Source organism: Myodes glareolus, chromosome 11 (assembly GCF_982192425.1).
Source record: "Myodes glareolus chromosome 11, mMyoGla1.1, whole genome shotgun sequence".
In the NCBI taxonomy this organism is placed as follows: Eukaryota; Metazoa; Chordata; class Mammalia; order Rodentia; family Cricetidae; genus Myodes; species Myodes glareolus.
Window position 1 is genome coordinate 11,123,668 of NC_142036.1, and position 6,434 is coordinate 11,130,101.

At 39.6% G+C, this 6,434-nt stretch overlaps 1 pseudogene; it reads left to right on the forward strand.

The window, feature by feature from the left end:
* The first annotated feature begins 1,047 nt into the window (after window positions 1-1,047).
* LOC148120388 (immunoglobulin heavy variable 3-23 pseudogene) lies at window positions 1,048-1,578 on the forward strand (annotated as a pseudogene).
* The last annotated feature ends 4,856 nt before the right edge of the window (window positions 1,579-6,434 follow it).

Below are 6,434 nucleotides of genomic sequence, written 5' to 3' on the forward strand. Positions count from 1 at the left end.
TTTGTACTTATTTGGGTTCAATGGAAAACAGCAGCCATTACGGATCCATGGTTGTAATATCCATGACATGTCCAGAAGACAGCATTTCCCAGCACCCCTCCCTGTCCTCCACTCCTTACATTCTTCCCACATCCTCTTCATCAGTATTGTCTGAGCCTTGGAGGAACTTGAATGATACTGGAAATCTTATATCATACAACATATTGAAGATTGGGAAGGACAGTTTCTGCCTCATAGAGAGAATCCAGATTGAGTTTTCGAGATTCTGTGTGTCTGGTGCTCTGGCTTCCGTAGAAATAGAATGGAAGTCAAGACAGAAAAAGACATCTTAAGTGAAGGGTAAGAGGGAAAAAACACAGGGTAATACAGAGGTTTTGAAAGGAAAAGTTGGGTATAATGAGAGAAAGGGACTGCATGGGTAGAAAGCATGACAATTTGGGAAAATAAAAACAATGTCTTCTAAAAATACAAAATTGATGCGAAAGTTTGGCGTTTGTTACAAAAATGCATTAAATGTCCCCATTGTGCTGACTATATAAATATGCAGAAATAAAAACTGACCTAAGACAGCATGAAGACATCCATGTGTTGCCTGGTATCAAGATGGGAAAGGGAAAGGCAGAATGTGTAGTAAAATTGGATCATAGGAAGAATTTCAAGATGGAAACAATTAAGTGCTGCAAATATAAATTTGTCCCCACAGCAATCACTGAAAGGAAGACAGACAGCAACAAGAACATTTTCCATGCACGTGGTGAAAAGAGAACTAAATAAATTGTGGCGAATCCCTAACAAGGAAAATGTGTACACAGAGCTACATTATTGCTTTACTTTCTATAACTCTCATCAGAGTACATGGTGTCTTTTATCTGCTTCTTCTCAGGTCCAACTACAAAGTCGGTTATGGCAGAAAAATATGCAAATAAGGCTTCTGTGTGCCCATAAAATTCAGTCCTGCCCTGACCCTGCAGCTCTGGCAGAGGAGACAAGCCCTGGAATTCCAAGTCCTCCCAGACAGGGTTTAGCATTGAACACAGGACACTCACCATGGACTTATGGCTTTTTATGGCTTCCTTTGTCGTTATTTTAAAAGGTAATTCATAAAGATGAGACGCTGTGTGTTGTGTGGACTTGAGAAAGAGAAAAAAAAAGTCTTCTGTGTCAGTTTTCTAACCAGAATTCTTTGTTTTTACAGGTGTCCAGTGTGATGTACAATTGCTGGAGTCTGGCGGAGGCTTAGTGCAGCCTGGAAAGTCCCTGAAACTCTCCTGTGCAGCCTCTAGATTCACCTTCAGTAATTATTACATGACCTGGGTCCGCCAGACTCCAGGGAAGGGACTGGAGTGGGTAGCATGGATTAATAAAGATGGTGGTAGCACCTGGTATACTGATGCTGTGAAGGGCCGGTTCACAATCTCCAGAGACAATGCCAAGAACACACTGTACCTGGAAATGACCAGTCTGAAATCTGAGGACACAGCCACGTATTATTGTACAACAGACATAGTGAGTGAATGTTTCTGTGAGCTCAGACAAAAACACATCTGTGGGCAACACCGGACCAGCAGAGGGCGCTGAGAGCACTTAGAGATCTTAGTCACAGAAGCTGCCTCTCAGAGAAGTATGGAAGACTGGATTTCTCTGTCTGCACTGCCTCTCCATATCACACTTAGGGATTTTGTCTGGAGATATAGTGTGGAGTAATCCCTGAATGTCCACATTATTATTTAAATTTCTGCTTCCAGTTGTGTTGTGTGTGTTTATTTATTATAGTGTTTCTCCTTGTTTCTTTTTATCTCTCTTTGTCTCCCTATCTCTGTCTGTGTCACAGTATCTATCACTCTTCCTCTTCCTCTCTCAATCTTTCCTATGAGTCAGAAGGTTAACAGATAGCTCTGGGAACCCAGAGGAGAGGTGATGTCCTCATGAGCACACAGTGTTCTGCCCTCCATCCTCTGTTTGAGATCATTCACCTTGACCCGTGGAAATGTACAGAAGAGGATGCATAAAGCTGACATTTTTAATAACCACAGAAATGGATCTTAAACCCAAAAGAATGAGTTGCCTGTAACTAATGGTATGAGTGCCATTTACCAAAGGAAAGAATGAGACCATATTATGGGAATGGTGGAGAAGGGAGGCCTGTGCTGTGGAAATGGCAATGTGGTCCTACTAAGATGTTATAAAAACTGGGGACTTCCTCAGGGAATTACACAAGATGATGTGACTCTGCAATCTCACTTTTTTATCAGTAGAAAAAGAAGCATAGTTGGTATAGGAAGACAGTAAAGAAGGGAGAAGAGAAAAGAAGAGACATGTCAGTAGGAGAGGACAGAAGATTCAAAGGAGTGAGAGAAAGAGGAGAGCAGAGAAAGATAGAGAAAGTGGGATGAATCAATGTAATTGCAGTACATTATTAATGAGCATGGCTATTTGTTTTTAAGTAGAAATAATGACAAAGGTGGGAAAATAACATTTTCAAATATCCTATGAACTTAATATACATGTATCCATCTGCCCTTGTAAGTTTGTTTTTTGGGAAGGATTGTCTCTGTGGTTGTATATCTGTCTGTGTATATATGTCTGAGTATCTGGGTGCTTGCTTCAGATAGGTGTACTTTCTCATCATCTATAATTAGTTTACATTACAGAGGTTACTATAACATGATCACCACAGAAACATGCTCTGAGGTTAGGTGAGCAGCAACACTGGGATTCAAGGTTTGCCTTCAGGCTCAGGGCCTCCATTACCCTAGGCAAGCTCTGAAGACAGTTTGGTTCCCATTCTTCCTTAAGATCCCAGCGAATAAGGAGAACACAGCACTCATAGCCTTGGTTCCCCATCAGTATTTGCCAGGAATACTGCCTCACCTTTGTTAAGATCTAACTCCATCACTGCCACTCACAAAAACAGATTATGCACAAAAAACTGAGGGACATAAAATGTATAGTACCCATACACAAGAAACGGTGGATGTTCTCCATGATCTGACAAGACAAGTTGGTTAGAGCTCCTCATTTCCCTTCCCTGGAGATTTACATTACCAAGGCATGGGAGAAAGTCCTGCAGTCCATTGTCCTCTATGGTTATCCTCTCCAGAAGACAAACAGTTCCCACTGTTTAAGCATGCCCTCCTTCCATGTCTTGTCATCACTCTGCCACCTTATTACTTCAGATCACATAACCCTGAAGCCTGGCTGGATGCTATTACTTTTCATAGGGTTTTATGAACTGAAAACTTTCTCATTCCTCGACAATGCAATATTCATAAAACCTGGGTTCTTATGTACTACAAGCTGAAGCCAGAGAAAGTGAGATATAAAAATACAAAGAGAAAAGCAGACTGCTGTAAATAAAGATGTTCAATGAAAAGTGTGCATGTATTGTGTCACCAATTATGAAGGTAAATAGTCTGAGCCTAATAAGACAGGATACATGTCAGTCAGTTGTGTTTTTTTCCTAGATGAACACATGGAATTTCATGTACTCAATGTTCATTATCACAAGTTATATTCTGGATGAGGGAAAGGAATAATGTCTTTACTGACACCTAAATAAGAAATTTTAAGTTTTTGTAAGTATGATTTCTGGTCATTATGAGCCCAAATTCCAACAGAAATACACGTTATGAATTTTTGGTGACATTAAAATACATCCAGTGAGTGATACCTTGTTCTACCATCATTGATTGAGTGTGGACTCACTGTAAACATTCCCATCTTTTGCCTGATATGTCTGCATAGTGTGACTCAAAATATTTCTTGTTTGTCAGGGATTAGAAACCCAGCCAGAACCAGGAAAATGTTCCTGAGTATCTACTTCCATTTCTACTAAGAAGCACAAACAAAATTCTGTCACCTTAAGTGAAAAGCAAAACCTCCTTGGCTTCCTTTTATCTTCTCAGGAACCACCCCTAATGCAATGCAGCCCTCAGGCTGAGAAGACCCATCTCGTTCTTACTAGAGCTTTCAGCAAAGCATGACTGTCCTGGTGCTGATCCTCTACCTCATGACCTTTTCAAACTGTAAGTGTTTCAGAGTTTCAGTAGAGAGAACCAGGTACATCATGCATGTAATATTTGAATGATAGTGATCTTCGCTTTCCCCAGGGGCACTGTCCAAGGTCCATGTGAAGGTATCAGAACCTGACCTGGTGCAGCCATAATACACCCAGACCCTTACTTCTACCTGCACTGTCTCTGTGTTCTCATTAACCAACTGTCATGAACACTGGGTTCAACAGTCTCCAGGATAGGCTCTGGAGTTAATAAAAATAATATGATATAATGAGAACACTGATTGTAATTCAGTTCTAAAGACCAAGGTCACCATCTGTAGGAACACCCCCAAAAGCCAAGATTTCTTAAATCTGAAAAACTGCAAACTGAGAACAAAGCCATATGTTACTCTACCAGAGACACTGTGATGGAACTCAAGTGTGAAACTGTATAAAACCTTCCTACAGAAATTCAGGACCAGCAGGAAATACTAAAGGCCAATAGAGACTCCCCAGTACTATCACAAGTCTTTTCAGAGTGTTGAATCAAAGCAGGTGAACAAGTCTAGGAATTATTAGTCTCTCAGTTTCTTGGCTTGCTCTGTGTATGAAAGACATTTTTCCTATTGTAATCTTCTAGAACTTAGTCTGTATTAATTTTTTAATGCATCTGAATATTTATGAAGTCTTGTTTTCTACTGTAATATTTATTTTTCTACAACTCTCAAGCGCATCTGAACAAGATAGAGTGCATCATACATGGCAGACCTGGATATGCTGTGGGTACCAGGATCAATCTTGAAGAGACTAAGAGACCATTGAGACTATGGTCCCTAGTTTCACAACAGAGGTTCAGTTAATTCTCCAGTTAGAGCAGAATTTAGGAATTGGTAAGAGTCAACAGATCGTGCAGAACTGGACAGACTGATAAACCATTAACCTTGATTCCCTCCACTCTCTCTATCATCCCCACCTGAAACATGAACATCAGTTTTATCATTGATCCTCGTTATACTCTTGTACTTATACCATGGAACTAATGTGGCTAGAGATAGCAGCTGAGCTTCAGGAGTCTGCAGAAGGTTCTTGGATAACATATTGCATAAGTTGTTCCTGACTTTCATGTCCCTTTCTGGAAATGCTGTCAAATCACATTGTAATTTGTAGGTCTTGGGGTCTATTCTGGTCTTCTCAGGTTCCTGGCATGCAATCAATTTGTTTTTGGATAAAATAAAGTACCTAGTCTCTACAAACTATAAATGAAACACCACTACACCTTTCAATGGGAACATGCATCCGCTCTACATATGTATATAAGGACTTTCAGGAAATTAGAAACAAAGGCCATGCCATTAGCAATTTCTAAATGAGATAAATGAGTTGCTTGGACATGGGGCAACATTTTCATTTAAAGTATATGTTTTTTTTTTACATTTCCATGCTCATTTCCTGATATCACAGTGACATTATCTCTCCAGCTGGATCCTCTGTCTGAAAGACTTAGGTGTAAATTCCTATAAAGACAGCCTCAATGAATGGTGCTTCTACCTCACACTGCTTGTTTTCGCCATATTCAAATTGTAGATTATGTGTGTTTGGTTTTATGGCTTTTGTTTTGCAGATTTTGAAACTAAAATGGAGACCGTAGGAAGGGAAGACCTCTTAAGTGAGAAACAGAGAGGATCAATGTTAGAGGCACATAGATAATGGAAAGCAAAAGTGAGGTTGCTGAGAGAAAGGGGATGAGTAGGAAAGAAACAAGAAAATTTTAAAAAATTGTTAAAATCTTAACAAAGAACAAGTTCATCCTAAATCTTAATCAAAAGTCCAGGTTATGATAATTATATTGATTGGAGAAATGAAAACTAGGCTAACACAATATAAAGGCAGTCATGAGATGCCTGGAATAAGCAAGGAAGTAGATAATGTCAGAGAATTTAAATAAATCAATGAGAAAACATCATGAGGCAAACACAATAGAAAACAGAAATATGTTTACATAGTTACCACAAAGTGGTAGAGGGACAATAACTAGACATGTCTTATATTAAGTTTTCAGCTGCCTAAAGACAGTCTCAGAAGTGACAAAATTTGCAACTGTTTCCATCGCAGGCAAGGAGTTCTGCAAACATCAACCGGCAGATCTGGGAAAGACACATACCAGGAAGAAGGTATGTCCAGTATGATCACCACTGAATGCAGAAAACTCATCATGGACTTTACACTCAGTTGAATTTCCTTAAAATTATGTTGAAAGGTAAATCATAAATATGAGACATTGTGTGCTATATGTGCTAGTGAAAGAAAAATGGCTCCAAGATAGTTTTATGACCAGATTTCTCTGGGCTATCAGGTGTCCAGTGTGAGCTGTCACTGGTAGAGTCTGGGGAAGACTTAGTACAGTGTTGAAAGTACCTGAGACTGTCCTATGCAGACT